At 36.6% G+C, this 21,000-nt stretch overlaps 1 long non-coding RNA gene across 4 annotated transcripts in view; it reads right to left on the bottom strand.

The window, feature by feature from the left end:
• LOC113841204 (uncharacterized) overlaps positions 1–21,000 on the bottom strand; it is a 29,474-nt gene that overhangs the window by 7,726 nt on the left and 748 nt on the right. For all 4 annotated transcript variants that reach the window (XR_011810391.1, XR_011810393.1, XR_011810394.1 and 1 more), the window contains 3 exons: positions 17,808–17,870; positions 17,147–17,264; positions 13,556–13,625 (listed from right to left, as the gene is read on the bottom strand). This is a non-coding gene — a long non-coding RNA (uncharacterized lncRNA). The remainder of the gene's footprint in view (positions 1–13,555; positions 13,626–17,146; positions 17,265–17,807; positions 17,871–21,000) is intronic.

Here is a 21,000-nt window from a genome sequence, read left to right as displayed (position 1 = left end):
CTTACAAACACAGAGACCACAATACTGGCTTGTGAAATCAAACCCGATCTCCTGCTTGATTATTTACGTTTCAAAATCTGTCTTCCCTACTGAGACTCTACAGAGAGGTTCAAGTCATTGCAAGTTCTAGTGGAGACAATTGCCTATTCATTTGAAACCACATAAGCATATTTCATCTATACAGCTAAAAAAAACCCACCCATGAGATGGTAAGGTCTTGCGGTTTTATTACAGGGCTGCCTATGAATCAGTCGCTATACAGACAAAAAAGTTTCAAAAGTCTTTTATTATCTCTGAATCAGAAGTGATCCAAGAATCAGCATTTTCTCATTTATCTTCCTTCACTGAACATAATCAGGAATCCTCACTGATCAACAGAATTATTTTGCATAGGTTGGCACATCTGGAAAAAATGGATTGCATCACTCTTCATGCTGATAAATATTTTAAATTACAAACAAACTTTGATTATCATACTTATCCACTTATCCAAAGCATAGAGAAGCATAACTAGAAACATGGGAAAATGATATGCATAAAAGCAACAGACAAATGCAGCAAGCATAATTTAGGTGATTTAAAATGTAAGGATTTGGACCTAAGAAATATTCTGCCAAAAGTCTGTAAAATTTGGTTTTATTATTTACTGAACTATAAAATACAAAGTTTAGAAATGTAAATTTTGCACAGTGCAGATGACACACGATGTGAAGAAAGTAAGCAAGTCACTATCACATTCCTTCAGAGACTGATGACGTCTAGTTGCATGATAAATGTGCCTTAGGGAGGCTGTGGTAAGCTCTCATAGGACTAACACGAAGATCAGTGTTTGCCTTGTGGCAAGCAGGTGTTGGAATAATTCGTTAAGTTTTCCTTTAAGAGCACTGTGTAAAAACAATAAGGCTATGCAAAGGAATAGTAAATGTTGTGAAATAAAAGGAAGCTGATTATGCTAGGTGAAAGGCCACAATCTCCTTTAAGCACCTGCAAGAACAACTGCAAAAATGGTGATGTTTATAAAGTAGCCTGCTGGGACTATAATGAAGATGTCAAAACCTCAGGCGGACAGCCTTTCTTTAGTCCCCTTAAACCATCTGTGGATAATGTGTGGAGGGGGGGATGATCTCACAAACCATGTAATCACAAATTTCGTGTCTTTTAGTCTCTTAAAACAAATATAAAAACAAAGATCAAAGCCACCATCTAGACTGTGCTGATTGACTTTTTGAAGAACAGCCCAAAGCTAGCATAAGCAAGCACTCAGAGTTCTAAACAATCAGTATCAAAAAAGACTAAACAAGAACATGTTTATCTACCAAATATCTTCTTGTATCCTTTTTCTGTTTAAATCTTCAGCCAGCTGGACATTCAATTTATTGAAAGCATGCCTTCATTTACTAAGAACATGAGTATATTCTTATGGATATGAAAATATATATTTATAGACAAAGTAGAGAGAAAATACATATTAAGCTGTACATAAAATGAGGCAAATGGCTGAGAAAATATCTACTCAGGCAATGCATCAGCTGGTTATCTTTATTTTTTCTTTTTTTTCTTTCTTTTTTTTTTTTTTTAAATGGGAAGTTTTTATTACAACTTATTACATAGCTTGTAAAGTAATGTAAAATCTCTGATGTAAAGTCTTATATTTCATATTGAAATGCAAAGAACCTGGAATTAAAACTACCACTTAAAGATGATATTTTTATGGAAACTTGAATCCTATCACTGTTTTTGATTCGAAGTGTTCTGAATCATTATTTCTCATAATTACATGCAAATTAACATCTCATATGAACACATGGATTTCTATTTTATTTCATTAAGAGACAGAAAATAGCAATCACAAACAAAAAGTAACTGAACTCTTTCCAAAGTCTGAAAGTCTACAGACAAAATTTGCTTTGGTCTTTCAATAACCCAAGCACTTGCCCAAATTTTTAATCTTTCTGGATCCTGCTTCTCTGCAAGTCTTCCAATGTTTTTGCTAGACATAGCCTGATTTCATATGGCAATAAATATTTAAAACAAGAACAGACTCAAAAGCACAGATTTCCTGCAACAGACACCGAGATTTAACTCTTAGTTTTTCACTAATCCAGGAGCTCCAATCGTCAAAAATAATTTACAGCCTTTTTTGTCTTGGTCCCTCATTAGCTATGCTAAATGTCCTTGGCATCAAGAAATGAAGTAGCCATTTGCTCACTGTAGTATCCTTTGAATGGCTGTAAACCAGTAACATCAGGAAAGGTACTGCTTTGCCTCATTAGATTTACTGAACTAGCAGGGAACCATTCTGTTGCATGACTGAAGTCACTATTTGACTAAGTAAACATTTAATGTATTTTAACTAATGTTTCATGCCTACTCACAGCTTACAACTATTGCAACTATATATTTCAGCCATTTTCCTTTTTTTTCCATAACTGCCTCTGATTTTCTTCAGTCTAAACAAGACAAACTATAAAAAGGTCTTGCTCTGCCAAACTGCCAACCTGCATTGGTAATTTACATATTAATAATTACATACATAAAAGAGTAAAGCATTACTTAGCACAATTCATTAACAAAAAGCAGTTTGCATGTTGCCAGAGTTGAACATCACACAAGAATTGCAAGACCTGTCGCCTTTACATTAATATGCAATGCAGGACTTCAGCAGGTGCTCTACCTCCTGAAATCATTTTCATGAACAATTCGTCATGAAAAGTACTCTGATGGAAATATAATTTGCAATAGAGACCAGTGAAAAAATCAGATGTTGTCTCTGGCAACTGTACCAAAATTTCCAGTCACTTGTATGGGTCAAAAAAAAAATTAAATCCAGTTCCATACCCTCACGTCAAATAAAAAGATAAACTTATTAAGTACTGTCCATAAGGATATGAGTGTTTTTATCTGCTTTTCATGAAAAACAAAGAAAGAAAAACACACGCACCCTATCCCAAAGTATCACCTCTCCTAAGGCTTGAAATTTGCTTTTAATTGAAGTTTTAACACATCTGTGCTCCATTCCTACCTCATCTCTGTGTGCCAATGGTGTCCATACAGAAATACATACTTCATAAGAGAAAAAGAAAGATGATGACAGTTCCCTTGATCAATTTTTAGCAGGCTCCTCTAGGCAGCTGTAGCTTTAATCCCAGAGTCAGAAATTAAGACTAAATCTGTGAAGCAGTGCATTAAACAAATTTCACCCACTATGAGGGTGGTGAGGCAGTGGCACAGGCTGCCCAGAGGAGCTGTGGGTGCCCCATTCCTGGCAGTGCCCAAGGCCAGGCTGGATGGGACTTTGAGCAACCTGGTCTGGTGGGAGGTGTCCCTGCCCATGGCAGAAGGGGTGGAACCAGGTGGTTTTAAGGGCCCTTCCAATCCAAACCATTCTGTGATTCTATGAATTGTTGGAACTGTACTGTAGCATTCCAGCCAAGCTTTGTGTACTGGGTACACATGGTAAGGGTTTGGCTGCAGGGGTGAGCAGAGCCCAGCAGCTGCTTCGTGTCAGAGCAGAGCTAGCTCCGGCCGGCTCCAAAAGGTTCTGGCTGCTGGCCAGAGCTGAGCCAGAAAGTTTAAATCACGAATTTAAACTTTCCACTTACCACAGCAAACTTCTACGTATGTCACCTGTTGGTTGCTTAGATCTCTTCCTGATGCACAATAGCGCAAGGCTCAGTTTTAAAAAGTCCCTTATTAGGAAACCAGGATGAATGTGACAAGGAGGGAACAGTTTATCACTTCATTCTTTCTCTAACTATCTCCCATTCTTCACTTCTAGGGCAGGACGCTCAATTCACTACAAGCAGTAAAAAAAAAAAAAAAAAAGGCAACAGGCTGTAGCCACCAGGAAAAAAACAGCTCTGATGGAAAGTCTTCAAGGTAAATCATTAGCTCCTAGACCTTTTTAAGTCCAGTCAACTGATCTCGTCATAAAATGAAGATGAAAGACATGGTCAATACAAATTCAGAAAATGGTAGAACAATCTGTTTCTTCAGACACAGAACGTCTGCATCCAGCTAGTTTGCAAGTAATCCGATGTGCACAGGAGGATCAGGTGGAGCAGTCAGTTTACTGCAATACTACTTTTCTCAACTTATAACTTTGTAAGTGCCTTGTTTTATCTCTGCTTGTCAAGCCTTTTGTACCAGGTATGTTTTTGTACCGTGCCTTCTGCCTATTCAGGAGAAAGCAGAATGATAAGGACAATATGCTTGCTTGCCTACTGCATGCTACAGTAGACAAATCATGGAAACCTTAAACATGGAAGTTAAAATTTTCATGAACGTCTTAAAAACAATAATAGGAAACTTCTTTAATAGTTGCTGTTATAAATGGCTCAGGATTCAAATTAGGATTAAATAAAAAAATAGGATTTATTAAAAGAATATAAAGGAATAGAGGTAAGCAAACAGCGCTGGGTGCACCGGGAGTCTCCGCTCCACCAGGACGCACACCAGTTACATCAAGCAGCTGATTTTTATGCACCTAGACTAATACATATTCATTACTACTTCTAAAAAATATAGATTATTATAATTAGCTTCCGGGGTCCAGTTCCTCCTACTGGAGCATGCGCATCAGTCTCCTCTGGGGGTCTCTAGGGGTCTTTCATGCTGAAGGCTCGGAGTCTTCCTCTCACCCTTTGTACTTACTCGGCACTATTCCAAGTTTATGGAACACTCTCTGTACACTCTCCACAGGTCTTGTCTCCCAACCGTCCTTCAGCTTCTTTTTTCTTCCTCTTAATCTCTTGGCCCCCCTGGCCAGATACCAAGGATCCACATAGTATCTCATAACAGTCACTAGTTGTTATCAGTTGTTCTGAAACTCCCAGACATCAAACACAAACAGCTTTCTTATTTGATGCTTCACGAGTAATTAAAACATTCTTCCCCAGCCATTCACAGACACATCTATAGCAGTGTTAAGTTAATCTCGAAGAAGACAGGAAAAAAGGCTGTAACTGTTAGAAATAGAAGTCCGGAATAACAAAAGCAAACAGGTTCATAAATTTAAGGAGTGTTTTCTGAAGACGTGATAAATTGACTAGAATGAGGGGGAGACTGGGACACACTGCATCTGTGGTTCAAGAACTAAATTGCCAGTGCAGGGCCCAGAGGCAGACAGGATTCAAACAGAATTATTCTTTAGGCACATGAATTTATGGACATGAATTTATGGACACGAATTGGAATTGTTAAAACATTCCTCACATTGCTATGATCAATCTAAGCACAACTTTTAATTTCCAGACCACTTGTTTTCAATTTTTCATTTCTAGACTATGTCTTTCTAACTGTGGGATGGGAAGTGGACAATAAAATTAAAAAGAATCATGGATGGATTGAAGATAAATTAATACTGATGAAGATATATTTGTATTAACAGGCTGTGAGCTGTGTCTATTTTCAGATTAAAGTTTGCTATAAAAATACGAAGCCAGCATAAGTTTAAAGCCTTCAAATATATTTTGGGTATTTGCATAATTACACTTGCAAATTAAAATTCCACTATTAAATACATATATATACAAGCACACCTTTTTATTACTTTTTTTTTTTTTTAATGGATTGGCACTGGACATTTTCTGTAACAAATCTTTAAATGACGTTTAGATGTAGAGCTTAGTGATATGGTTTAGTGGAGGACTTGTTAGTGTTAGGTCAGAGGTTGGAATAGGTGATACTGGAGTCCTCTTCCAACCTAGATGATTCTGTGATTTTGTAAAATATGAATGACCGTGATTTTACCACACTTATTACAAACAATTAAATATCATGCCAAGTTTATTACATCAAGGCACATATCTTTGTTGAAGAAGATAACCACAATGCAATTTTAACATTTAAATGATAGTACCCAGCACCTCAATTAACCTAGTGCTCATGGCACTGAAAGGAAAAAAAAAAAGACGAACTCCATATGCATCTGCACATTTCTTAGCAAACAGCAAATTAATTCTGAGTGAGCAGTTTTGAAGTTAGATACATCATGCATTTGTGTCTCTTGGTAAGAAGTCAGTTTCTCTCGTATGCACGGTTGAGCTACAAAATAAGGAATTACCAAGCACCTGACCTGTTGTATGTCCACACAGATATGGAAATCAAGCTGAATTGTTTGCAGTTTCTATCTTTTCTAGAAACCCTAACAGAACGCAATGAGGATAACACAGGTTTAATTCCTATTTTCCAGACAAATGGCAGTCCTCCCTCTAACATAGTCTATACTTACGGGTTTAGCTTTAGACAAGTGTACTTCAGAGAACTGAAAGGATTGGCCATCTTAATGGTAACAAAGGAATTTCTCAGAATTACTGACCACAGAGATTCATAGGAGCAAAGAGTAAGAAAAGATTTTGTAAAGGTTTGTGTACTCTAGGAGACCACAATCTCTTTGTCCCCTCCCCTCCCCCACCGCTATAGCCAGAATTGCAAATGGCTCTGTAAATGTCATGGAGAGCTTTTCTGAAATCAATTCTAATAGCTTTGAATATAACTATAATCAGATTTTGTTTAAAGCTCTTGATATGTTCTTTGCACAGGATGGCTATCGGGCACATATAATTGAACATTATATAATAAAGGAAAAATACATTGGCTTTTTGTTCTAGGCACTAGTTTCCATGGACTACTTCTCATTGTATATTACCATTTTCATAAAAGCAGCTCCAAACAGTTGCAAAGACTTATATATGTAGTCATTTTTTTGCAACGCCCACAAGCTTTAACATTTCAGTTGTTCAGAATCTTACTGGCCTATGCCCCTTTCCCCAACAAAGGAAATAAGGGCACAAAAATAATTTCTCTTCTTGTTTTCTAATGTCTTAGAACAACACATATTCTACCTACACCTGAAGAGGCAACAAGTCACCAAATTTCAGGAAGCATAAAGCATTTAAGCAGGGAAGTCATGCATACACTATTTGGCATGTGTGAAAACCATTCAATTTCAAACATTCTTATCTGTATGGAGAATTTAGGCACTTCAGCAATTCCATGCAAATGGTCCAATACTGCTTTCACCATGTTCTCTCTTAAATAATGTTAACCTCATTCATCTCCAGAATCACAAAATTGGTGCAGTTTACTAAAATTTTGAATGAATTCTCCACCTATTTCCAACACTTGCTTGGAAACAGAGCTGAGAGTGACACCTTACCAAATATGTTTCATTTAGAAAAGATTAGAAGACAAAACGTAAGTTTACTGCAAGGATGTACATAAATTTTAAATTAGTTAGAAATATTAGTACACACAAAAAGCAATATACTATTTTGAATAAATTCCTGGTGCATTACTAAGTAACTTTAGGTAAAATAATGTTTATCTAAGAGAAACACGGAATTGCTTTACAGGCAAGGAGTAACCTAAAGAGGGGAGGCTTAGTTTAGATATAAAGAAGAAATTATTTGCTCTGAGGGTGGAGAGGTACAGCAACAGGTTGCCCAGAGAAGCTGTGGATGCACTTACCCACAGAGAAGATGTGGAACACTTCCCCACCCCTGGAAGTATTCAAGGCCAGGCTGGATGGGTCCTTGGGCAACCTGGTCCTTGGGCACCAGGGAGGTGTCCCTGCCCTTGTCAGGGGGCTTGGAACTCAATTATCTTTAAGGTACCTTCCAAACCAAACCATTCTATGATTCTGGGATTCTCACATCCTCTTTCCTTACTACCCTTTTGGAAGTCAGTACTCTTCAGACAGCTGCAGGCCCTCTTTCAACTTACATTTCTGGGAACAAAAACAAATTTTCATGTTGAATTTATGTCTCACTTTTGAGTATTTGGGCTCCTCAGTGTTGTATTTGTAAATATTTCATTTCTCTGAGTTTGCCCTTTAAAAACCAAGGGCATTAAAGATCTCTTCCTGTTTACCCATTTAAGTTAAAGCAAATCAATGAAGAATCATAGGATCTAAAGTTCTTTTGTTTTTTCCTAAATTTTTTCTTAATCCTCAATATCAGATTTGTCATGGCAAAGAAATCAATGAAGATACTGGTTGAATGTCAGTACCTAGGCTCTTGGATTATTACTACCCTTTTTTTCCCCATAATCCATATTTAGAAAGCTAAAATGTCATATATGACTAGAGTGAACACTCCTATCTACTTTTTTCCCTTTAATACTGTTAGAGAGATCTACAGTTTCCAAAAACTACCTCATCAGAAATTCCTTAGTATCTCTTCCAGACTTCACTGACTCAAGAAACAATGTTATTGACCACACATCTTAGCTTCCTTTCTATTTTCTCTGAACATCATCTTAATTTTTGTAATTACTTTCGTTAGTTAACCTATAGAGCTGGGGTTCAAGCAGATCAAGTTCCTATGTCTAGACATATGTTCCTATGTCTATGAGACTTCCCCCATTCCACACGAACACCTCTATAGTGGCATGCTGACCACAACTAATTAATAATCAAATCCATTCTTCAATGGAGTTACATATCTGGTTATCCCTATTATCAGTATTTATATCTTCCTTTTTCCCTTGCCATTTCTCCTATTACTCTTTTGCTATTTTTACTACATTTGCCATTTTCTTTTTTTAAGTCTTCTTAAGTACTAAGTTAGTTTAAAAGAATTCATTACTTCTTCCGAAGTCTCATTTTTGACACTTTCTTTTACTATTTTTCCACTCTCAATTTGAAGATTACACGATTGCAGTGGAATCTATCCATCATGAAGAGCTTGATTTCGTTGAATGTTACCTTGTAGTCAGGTATTCTAAATGAATCTTGAAGTGATTTTTGTTTCTTTTTTAACTTTTATTTATTTATTTATTTATTAAGGGGATTAAAATAATTTCACCCATATAGCCCCAGCACCTTTCCTAATCTTGGGCAATTACTCGTTAGAGCAAATAATTGTCATTTGTTCCAAGTACCAGTCTTTGCTAGTAGTGACATTGTTACCAGCTTACCGTCCCCCTCCATACTAGACACCCAAAATTTTCTTTTTAAGTGAAAGAATGTCCTTCTAGAGAATGGAAGTTTTTACCCTGACATCTTTTAAGGCACTGATCCTTTATTTCCGTCTTACTATTCTAATCTTACTAATTACTATTTAACCCCCAAACTACTCTTTCCCATTATGTTTTTGTTTGTTTGTTTGTTTTTTTAACATAATTTGCAAATTGCTTTCAGCAAAGCATTAAAGATAATGTTATTTCATTAATTTAAAATTAGTCAAGGTGATTCTCATGATATTTTCTGTTGTTCTTATGCACAAATTGCAAAACACAACTTTTATTAGCCTCACACTGAATTACTTAATTACAGGATGAAATCATATTCAGTAATAACAACTAAAGCACTTAGCCGTGTTCAAGAATGAAGTGAAAATCATTTAGATTCTTGCAAGTGGGTTCTCAGAGTTCCAATACATTTTTAAAGATACTTTTATATCACATAAAACGCATTCTTTTATATGATAGGACAATCCATAACAGAAGAAAATGAAGATCTTCATCCACTACAGCACTCTTTACTCTGAAAGAGAATGTCATGCTATAACCATTACAAAGAATTTCATTATTCTCTCAACCACAGCAGCCACCCAGTGGCTACTCTTTTTAATACTCAGACACGCATAAAACCAGGAATTTAGGAGATGGTCAGAACCTGCAATTTTCAGTGATAGCCTCTTGCATTAAATATTCCTTTTATGTGAAAGAGGAAATAAAGCCATCAACGTTTTTTCTTTGGAAGCAGACTCTACACAAACATTCAGAAGAAGAGGAAGAAGAAAAAAACAAAGATATGGATGTAAATGTTGTGAGGCTCTTTTGTCATTACTGTTTATATATATATATATATATATATATAAACATATATATAAACATATATATATATATATATAGTGTCTGTTTGCTTTTCTTTAAATAAGAGACTGTTAATAAGAAGATATATTGTTAATAAAGTTTTAATAGGAAAATATTTCTGTGTGATAGGCTATTTTTTTTCTTTAAACTATAAATCTAGAGAGAAAAAAAAAAGTTATTAAATGGAAAAAAAGTTATTAATGGATGTTAAAAGTATCAAGAAATTTAGACCAACAGCACTGACAGATGTTTCTGAACTACATTATAACTCGTTATGAAAGTTTTGCAACAGTTCTCAATCTTGCAGCAACATAAGAGAATTTATTTCATGCCTTATTTAAGTGTCTTTTTGCGTAGGTGCCAGAAAATGGCTTCATATCCAAAAGCTTGCCTGTTTTTTTTAACTGTATTGGTCTAGCTAAAAATGTTACTCTCCCTGCCATTTTTGCCTTGAAGATATCCGTAAACCTTCACAGTTTCAATATTAGTGATTATTAGACACTTTAATATTTATAAAGCAATTATATACAGCCAAAGAGGAACTTAAATAATAAAATTCATTTAAGATGACAAGAAGCATGAAGTTCTCCATCCACATTCTTATGATCTTCCAAATACTCTACTTGAAACCACTTCTTTCCATTTTCTAAGTTCCAAGTTTAACAAAATCTGTGTACATAATGTTTCAATAATGAGGAAAACCTCTATAAAATTCAAAAACTATAACAAATATAAATTATTATCAATGAATAATGCATGTTACTACCAGACAAGAAGTGACAGACGATTACAAAGAAAAGAACCAATACACTTTGTTGTAAATGGCATCGGTTTCTGCTGTGCATACCTAAGTATGTTGGAAGATATATACTTATTGTTACAGGAGTTCCCTCCAGCAATCTTAATATTTGGAAACTGCTATGGTGCACTCTCATTTCAATTGAATGAATGCCATTCTTTGATATTCCTGTATAAGAAACAGAATCAGGAATGATTCTTTGAAATATAAACTTGTGTAATAATTTTGCATTCTTTCACATTATTACTAGCCTCTACAACTGTATTACTTGTGCTTTCAGTAAACTGATAAAAATTTTTGCCATTTCATCTATAATGATAATGATCTCTAGGAAACAAAATACATAATTAAAAAATCATAAGCTGACCTTCAATGTATGTTTGACCAAAGTCTGGAATTTCTCTTTGAACTGAATCTGATAATTGTGTTCTGTGCTAGAGACGATCACGTACAGTCAGGACTATGCTGCAGCTTCCTTGACACAAAGCTACACAGTCAGTGTCACCAGTCTTCCATACATGTGTAGGACAAGCCCACTTTCTGCATCAAGCTGAGTGAAGGTCTACATGAAGTCTTCTAGCAGCACCTACAGATACCTGTTTTTTTTTTGTTTGTTTTGTTTTGTTTTTCTCTCAGAGATAGCCACTTCTTTTTGTCACATTTTCTGCTTACTTAAATTTCTTTTTCTTCTCCATCATTATTAGTCCCCAACTTCAAGATGACCCATTTATTTCTGCCCATTTTTCTTTGTAGAGGGTTCAGAACCTCTAACTGAGAACCCAGGAATCAAACATTTTGACACATCTACTTGTTGGTTTGACACCTGGAATTTGATATATAAGTTCAGGTTGAGGAACTGGTATGTTCTCCAAAGCAGACTGCAGGCAACACACAAAAAGTTAATGGAAATATGTAATTTCTTCATACATCATCCCTTCTCATGGAGGAAAGTAGTTACTAACTCATCTTTGTTCAACTCCTTAACCTGAAACTATTTGCTCTCAATAATTTATATTTGACTTTAATTACGTTTCAGTTCTAAGTTCCAATGAATTCTGATAGACCATATTACTGAAAACATTTGCTTAGTGTTTGCATCATTTAACCAAGGCTAGGGTCAATAAATATTAGCTAGCAGTAGGCCTACAGTCCTGATTTTTATTTTTTTTAAAATTCCTTCTGCTGGACTACAGTACCACCTGAAGCTATGACTTCAGTTTTTCCACTGCAACATGCTTAGCCACTGACAGACTAGGCTGTTGTATGGATAATACCCTTGCCAGAATTTTAAACCCTGCCCAGTGAGATTCAATTTTTATTGGACATTGGAATTAATAATGAAATCAGTTCTTAACTGAATTTAGCAAATCCCAAAGACCTTAAATTCTCTAATACTTGATTTTTTATTTTCCACTTGGAGTTTCTGAAACAAAATGAGAATAATATTAATAAAGTAGTGGAAGTAAACAAAACCAAGCATTAATATTGGATTAATATTAATGATCCAATTAATGGAGCAGATGGAGCATTCACTGATGGATCATCAGATTAGCCATAAAACATGCAACATGTTACAAAGAAGGGTTCAACATATCCACTATTTAGAATAAACAACTGATGCAGTGTATGCCTCTGTACCTGATGTACGTAGTGTATAAGTGAATGAGAAATTTGGAAGAAGCAATAAAGTAGAGTGAGCCAGAGCACAAGACGGTATGAGAGATGAAGAGGGACAATGTGACTGTGTAAGAAAAAGACTTGGGCAAGCACACAAGACTAAGCATGAAGAAGCACGTGTGAGAAAGACAGAGCAAGAGAGCACGTGCCCATGACTGAACACAAAGGAGCATACAGAAGACTGACGAACAGCAAGTGAAAGGGCAAGAGTCAAGACAATGAGAGACAGCAAGTGAGCCAGAGGTAAAATGAAGAGAGTGCGTAACAGAGGGCACACGGGGGAAGGGGTGCACACCCAATGATGGCATGAGAGCACAACAGAGATACAGAGCACAAGGTCTCTTCTCTGGTATCTCTTTTAAAAATCAGCACATTATAGCATCCAGATATTTTCTCATATTAGGAAAAATCAGGCAATGTTACCCACATGAGTGATCACCACTCAAACACTGTAACTTCACATAGCATTTGGCATGAAAGGCAAATTACTGGTTTGGAAGGTGGGGGGGTTAAATCTGACAGGGAGCTAACACACAAGTGAAAGAGGAACTCTTCACACGCTACTTTCGTGTACAAACAAGAATTTCATCACAGTGGAGCAAAAACATATAGTAGCAATAGCACAGGTGTCCTATGATCAGCAATATCAACAATAAAGTCAAAAGTTAGTAATTATTAAAAAAAAAATGACTCACCCACTCACCTAGTGCATTTTAAATTGGAGAGCAAAGTTAGGAGAAAGACAGCAGCTGTCTCTTTCACCAATTACCTGCCAGTGCTAAAGTACTACATTTGCATCCACAAAATGCAATGCAAAACTAAATTTTACTGCATTAAGAGAACTGCTTAGTCTATCGCTTCACAGTTCAGAGAAAACATAGAAGACCCAGAACAGAATCTTGATGCACTTCTGTTTTAAAATGCAAGTCCTGACAACCTGACAATGTTTCATGTAGCCCCTTTATCTCAAAAAATATATAATAATAATAAAAATTAAAATTAAAAATCTCTCTCTCATATGAAACTTGAGCTATCCCAGAATGTATTGTTTCATTTCCAGCACACATGAAATGTAACAAGATATTGCACTTTGGTTGCCTTTTAAAAACAGAAGCACAGCAGAACTCAACATTATCCATAATCCTTTCATTCACATATTTCCTCTCACCTCTTTCATTTTTTAATCAGAGAATTGAATTATTATTGGCCTTAAAAGGCTGATACTTTACCACATCTTGCAAAGTACAAAAGCAACTTTACCTTTTCCCTGCTGCAGCCTGCCTTTTGTTCTTCTTAATCTTTAGATTAGTCATTTTTAAAATCTTCTCCACTGTGAAATCAAATAAATACAATTAGATAACATTTCATTTACTGGGGCTAGCATCCTTTATTATATTAACATCATGCTCAAATTTTTATTCTAAAGTTTATTTTAAAAAATCCATTATTTCTAATGATAAAAGAACATAAAGTGAAGGCATCCAGTATCTACCACACTGTGTTGGGTTTATGAGGCAAGGTTTTGGCAGAGATTGCCCTCCAGACTGTGGAGAAGACCACCGTGAAGCAGTCCTCCTGCAGACCACGGAGGCCCCTGCAGCAGTTGGTTGTGCTCTGAAAAATGCTGCTGCCCATGGAGAGCCCACACAGGTGTTTTTTTGGCAGAACTGTGGCCCAAGTTGGGCCCATGCCTGAGCAGTCTGCTGCTGGAGGACTGCACCCCACTGGAGCGTTCTTGAAGAATGGCAGCCAGGGAGAAAGGGGAACTTGTTAGGAGGAAGGAGTGACAGAGGCTACCTGTTACGAAGAGACCACAACCTCCACTGCCAGCCTCTCACACCATTCAGGGCTCAGGGTGCTGAGGTGGAAGAGTTGGGAGTGAAGTTGAGCCTGGGAAGAAGGAGCAGGTGAGGGGCAGCTGTTTTTGTTTTGTTTCTCACCACGCTTCTCTATTTTTACTTGACAATAAACTATAATAAATTTCCCCTAGTCAAGGGTTTTTTGGCCATGATGGTAACTGGTGATTTCCATGTTCTTATCACAGGTTAGGAGCTTTTCCACCCTGCCCTGTCAAGGACAGGGTGTGGGAGGCTGGAGGAGGCTAGGTGGGCACCTGGCAGTTGCCACGGTCAAGCTGTTTTACTGGTAAATAATATTCATGGTGTATTTGGGTGACCCCTGAAGAGACACTCCAGAATACAGACCCAGGTCTGTATTTCCATGAAAAATACATGCCAAAACAAGCTCATTTTAAAAATCTTACCCCCTTTGCAGAAACATACCTGTCTCTAAAGGGAAAGAGGAAAAAGAGAAAGAATTAAATGAAGCATTTGCCCTGCCAATAACCATTATTTATTAATGGCAACACCTCACACATAGTCTGAATTAATCATATTGCTTACAGAGTTTGCATTTACTGCAAGGTAAGTTTTAAATTTTTATAGATGGTTAAAATATAAATGTATCCTAAATTCTCAGAAAGTTGCAAGCATAGAGGAGTAATGACTCTAAATTTCTTTACGAGCATTACATGGGCAAAAATATATGCTGGGTTTTGACTGCGGATTGGATTCTCGTTAGAGAGAATACTTTTCTTCTTCTTTTTTTTTTTTTTTTTTGAGCAGAATAATAAGGGTGTATTCTTATAGCTCCCTTTCTACCTCTACAATTACTTTAAAATGTTGTGAAGACTCAGCTTCTCAGCACAAGCTGAATAGGCAGTTCTTTGCCAAGATCCCTGTCCATTGTGCATTCATGAAAGCAAACATGAATGCCATTGATCCCAGCAGGAAGGCTTGCAGGCTTGACACACTCTGTGCCAAAGCAAGGGCTCTAATTAGTGATCCTTCCAGCTGGACAGTAAAGGCCTTACCCTTCCTTAGGGAATAATAAGACAGGCAATGTCTGAAGTCCCCAAGTAAGCTTTATAGAATAGGGAGCATGCAGAGAACTGCATTAAAGGCACTAAACCAGCCGACACAGGTGACCGAACAGTGAACTGTGCACTTGGCAATGAACAGAAAAATGCCTGCTACACAAGCATCATCCGGTCTTTGGTTCCTCCTGTTTGCCTGAATTACTGTCAGAATTCAAAGGACTGTAATGGATGGCACAACTATTTAAAAGAAAGCAATAGATTTGTTGCAACAGTGATAGTTTTGAATATCTTTGTGAGGAATGTTTTAACAATTCCAATTTGTGTCCATAAATTCGTGTACATAAATTTGTGTCCATAAAGAACAATTCTGTTTGAATCCTGTCTGCCTCTGGGCCCTGCACTGGCAGTTTAATTCTTGAACCACAGATGCAGTGTGTCCCAGTCTCCCCCTCATTCCAGTCAATTTATCACGTCTTCAGAAAACACTCCTTAAATTTATGAACCTGTTTGCTTTTGTTATTCCGGACTTCTATTTCTAACAGTTACAGCCTTTTTTCCTGTCTTCTTCGAGATTAACTTAACACTGCTATAGATGTGTCTGTGAACGGCTGGGGAAGAATGTTTTAATTACTCGTGAAGCGTCAAATAAGAAAGCTGTTTGTGTTTGATGTCTGGGAGTTTCAGAACAACTGATAACAACTAGTGACTGTTATGAGATCCTTGGTATCTGGCCAGGGGGGCCAAGAGATTAAGAGGAAGAAAAAAGAAGCTGAAGGACGGTTGGGAGACAAGACCTGTGGAGAGTGTACAGAGAGTGTTCCATAAACTTGGAATAGTGCCGAGTAAGTACAAAGGGTGAGAGGAAGACTCCGAGCCTTCAGCATGAAAGACCCCTAGAGACCCCCAGGGGAGACTGATGCGCATGCTCCAGTAGGAGGAACTGGACCCCGGAAGCTAATTATAATAATCTATTTTTTTAGAAGTAGTAATGAATATGTATTAGTCTAGGTGCATAAAAATCAGCTGCTTGATGTAACTGGTGTGCGTCCTGGTGGAGCGGAGACTCCCGGTGCACCCAGCGCTGTTTGCTTACCTCTATTCCTTTATATTCTTTTAATAAATCCTATTTTTTTATTTAATCCTAAATTTAATCCTGAGCCATTTATAACAATCTTCAAACCTTTTCTTCAAAAACAATGCTTGTTGACAATATAACATACCAATTCATAACATCACCATTCTTTGCAGAATAATGATAAAAAACTCATTAGCAGTAACAGGCTTTGAAAAATAGGCAGCATGTGTAATTTCGGCACTTCAAAACTGTTCGCAATAAAGTCACTTTTAATTATATTTCTTTATAAAGAAAAATTATCTAAAGGATTAAAAATAGAAAGTCCTTTCATAGTAAAGATTACTAGCACTAGACTGCGAACACTGTAACCAGAGAAAAGCACTTGTACATATATGCAAAGTGTACATCTAGGTTTCTGTATATAAAAGATCTTATACAACTTCTTTTATTGCATTGCTGCTTCAGAATTCTGACAACCACAATATTCAAAACGAGAGTTTCACTGAAAAAGCAGGATCTACTGAAAACAGTGGCTTATTTAAACATACTTTACATATAAGCGCATGAAATGTATAAAGAAGCATTGACATCTTGAAAGATTACAATGCCAAAAATTGCGTGAAGCTACAGTAGAAAAAAAATCCAAATGGTATATGCATATCCATTGTATACATCAATTATCTATTAACAAATTCCCAACGTAGATAAATTCCTCCTCTGTTAAAAAATAAAAATAAAAAAATCATAAGTTAACACTTTTAAAAATAAATTAGAACGTACAAGTTTACACCCTTCTAATCCAACCACATTTGCTTTTTGAAAGCAAATGCAAATTCTAAAAGTGAAATATTAAAAGTATTTAAAAACGAAAATTTTTCACTTAGAATTATTATCCTACCTTGAGAACTGCAGTTTCTTTAGCCAAGCAAAATGCTTGGTCCTTCTGATGTTTGTTCCATTTTCACATCAAGTGGATATTAATTTTAACTACTAGCTTTCACTGAGAATCTTTCATTCTTGAAGAGAAATAAGAAAATTACTTATTGAAAACAAACAAGTCTCATTTCAAGATAGCAGCTTTTAGCCAATAGTTTTCTGATTTTCTACCTTTTGTTTAATACTGGTTATTCTTACTTGCCTGAAAGACTGCTACATTTCTCTTATCAGCAACATTATTATATTTTTTCTAAAAATAAGATTGAAAAAAGAGAGGAAGAAAGGCTGTAAACAAAAAGCTGTAGAATACAAAGGCAGTTAAAAGTTGGCTTCACAGCTCCTCAAAATAAATACTGAAGGATTATGATTCTGTAACCACAATCAGGATCTTTTTTACATCAAAGCTAGAGAAAAAGTAATGATATTAGTGCTTTGGACTCTAAATGGAACATACTGTTATTGCTGGGCAATAACTGTCCTTGTGCTGAGTGACAAAAAAAAAAGGGGAAAAGGCGCACTTCCCCTCCCACATTCCCTGTATATCTCTAAAAATAAAGGACAGGTGAATATTCAAGGTGAAAATCAATATAATTTTTAAGATAGCCAGGAAGCCTTTAAATTACCTGAAGCACATTCTGTGCTCATTTAAAGAACATTCTGTATGCAGGCTGTAGTAAGAAAAGTATCTGTAGAATTAAGCAAAAGATCAATGAACAGATTTTCAGTGTACCACAAACACAAAGAATTCATAATGTAATAGTTATAAAACAATTGACTTTATGATTGTTTAATATTATCACAGGCTCATAGAGATGTATATTCAAGGTATTATAAGGTTGCATTAAAGAAGGTCACATTAAAGTGAGGACAATAGCTCTGAATCTCAAAGGATTTGGTCTAAGAATGTATTGGAAAACGAGAGATTCATAATAGTTTTTTCAGCCTGTTTTAGCATGTTTTCTAATACCATGAAGTCTTATGACATATTTAAAGTCAGTTTAAAGCTTATTTTTCTTCATTAAGTCAATAAAGTGTGTTTTTCCTACATTCATGCTATCTATAGCACTTTGGTTTGCACTTCCGGATGCAGCCCAGCTAGTATGCATTTTCTTCTACATTCACTAATGAGGTGGTACAAAAATAAAAATAAAAATCAGGGAATAAATTAGGAGACTAAAATGCAACCTACAGTGAGATGCAATCTACAGGTGGAAAAACATAAAAATTGAGAAGTATGTCAGCGTAAATTCATAGAATCATAGAATCATAGAATATCCTGAGTTGGAAGGGACCCTTAAGGATCATCAAGTCCAACTCTTGACACCGCACAGGTCTACCCAAAAGTTCAGACCATGTGACTAAGCGCACAGTCCAATCTCTTCTTAAATTCAATCAGGCTCGGTGCAGTGACCACTTCCCTGGGGAGCCTGTTCCAGTGTGCAACCACCCTCTCTGTGAAGAACCCCCTCCTGATGTCAAGCCTAAACTTCCCCTGCCTCAGCTTAACCCCGTTCCCGCGGGTCCTGTCGCTGGTGTTAATGGAGAAAAGGTCTCCTGCCTCTCGACACCCCCTTACTAGGAAGTTGTAGACTGCGATGAGGTCGATTGTTAATTGATTGTTAATTGATTGTTATGCTCTGGTAAAAGACGTATTCAAGTGGAGAGAATATCTGTCCAGGCTTGGAGTCAATCATATGCAGTCAGTAGAACCTGGCTCAAATAACAAAACCAGTTTCTGACACTAGGTCCTTACTGCTTCAAAAATGAGCAGCTAGGTTCATTTGATGCTAGACACTGCCCCTCTGGTAGTCTACCCAGGGCCTAGAAGGGACATACCTCCAATCTCTAATGACCTAATAGGTGGGCTGGCAGGAAACTGGCCATCCAGAAAATGACAGGTCCAAGTTTGAGGTTTGATAGGAAGGTTTTGAGAGCTCTCGCTTTGTCACAGCCTGCCAGTTTTCTATGCCCAGGAGAGAGCTCTACTCTTTTTCTTCTCATGGTTTTATTCTCCATCTGAACACATAGAAACTGGCTTCAAAGTCTCAATTCTCCCCACACTGTGATCAAATAAATGAAGTAGTATCGAGGCTCATTCTGATCTCTCCACTCTAATTTATGTACCAGAGCTCTCTAAATGGCATCTGACAGACAAACTCCCTCTGCACCCATGTCTCTGGCTGGACAGCAATTCAAATTCTAATTCTAATAATAATAATAATAATAATAATAATAATAATAATAATAATAATAAAGCTCTCTGTCTTTCCTTCCTTTTTTGAAAACTAAGCAGTTATCACAATGACAAAGAAAAATGACTGCCCTCCTTAAGACATATGCAAACAACAGATGATTGATGATTATAGAATTTGGCTTACAGAACCTTAGTAACCAGTCAGAAGAACTGCCAATGGCATATACATGTATACAATTTTACCACATGGCATCAACTTGTACCCACCTCTGACTGCCACACACCTTAAGTTAGCACCACTCAGTCTGCAGGAAGGGGCTGTTACCTGCCTTTAATGTTAAATGTTTAATGTCTAAAAAACACACTACTGTGTATAGAACTTGTTGGAAGTCTCTCACCAAACATAAGAAACTTAACTAGCTTAGCAAACGAGCCAACCTTTCAGACTTTATGTTTATCCCTACTACTGAGAGCAGTACCACCACGATGAGGCAGAGCTGAGAAGCCTGCATGTGTGGAAAGAAACCTCACTAATGTACTGCACGAGCGCTAAGCTTTACATACTGCTCAACGTGAGCATTAAAATAATGGTGTGCTTTGCAAGCCCTATAGTTTTTAACAAATAAAAGAATCTGAAAAGCTGAATTAGTAAGTATTTTAGGAAAGACTTAAGTGTTAAATATTCTGTATCACTGAATTAAAGCTGAAAGGTTCCCATGTTATCCACTCTAAAAATATCCACTACCCTGCTTTACAGCCTTTTGGAGGCTGTTTTCAGCTACGATGGGGGAATAGACCCCAGCTAGACCTCACACGTATCGGACAAGCCTCAACTCCAATGCAAACGGAGCTGTCTGACCACCAACTAAGGCTCATGAAGTGACTAAACACTTCCTTGACAAGTGCCAAATGCTGATCTAAAATTCCAGATATAAACATGTAGGTAACATAGAGCCACCACTGTGGGCTCTTTATACATACAGCAATTACTTTTTTTTTTTTTTTTTTTTTTTTTTTACTAATTCAGACACCTTAGCAATTACCTAAACTATAAACTTTAACGCTCCCACAATCTATTCCCTTTAGGTTTATTACTAATTTTCATTTGAAACGGAACACCTGAAGCAATAAAACTGCTAAGCATTCATATCTATCTTGAGAACAGTAGTTTCCTAAAACTACTATGAAAGAGCCCACTATATGAACTGCACTGTTCAAACCTTACACTAACCTACAGCTTTTGGGGATTTATAAAACTCCTTGCAGAAGAGAATGTGCAGCATTTGTACACTTGGCATGGATTCTGCTATTCATTAGAAAAACTTTATAAACACTGAGTTTTTTCTGACACCACAATGATCATTCATGTACATACACATACACATGCATGCATATAAAATGGGTGAAACCTATAATGCTTAAAAATACAAAAAATTGAATGTACTTATGTGTATTCTTCATGATGTCAGCCAGGTCCTTAGAAGTATACTGACCAGTCAAAAATAACAGTATTTTTTACAGTGCTTATTAACAGTTCCATCAGTACAGACTTCTAGAGAAGTTTCATGGTTAAACTTCTGACTTTAAGATCACATTTTGTTTTTTGCTTTTTTGTTTGTTTG

Source organism: Anas platyrhynchos, chromosome 6, assembly GCF_047663525.1.
Source record: "Anas platyrhynchos isolate ZD024472 breed Pekin duck chromosome 6, IASCAAS_PekinDuck_T2T, whole genome shotgun sequence".
Classification (NCBI taxonomy): Eukaryota; Metazoa; Chordata; class Aves; order Anseriformes; family Anatidae; genus Anas; species Anas platyrhynchos.
Note: the sequence above shows the minus strand (reverse complement) of the source record. Positions and strands in the feature narration are given on the sequence as shown.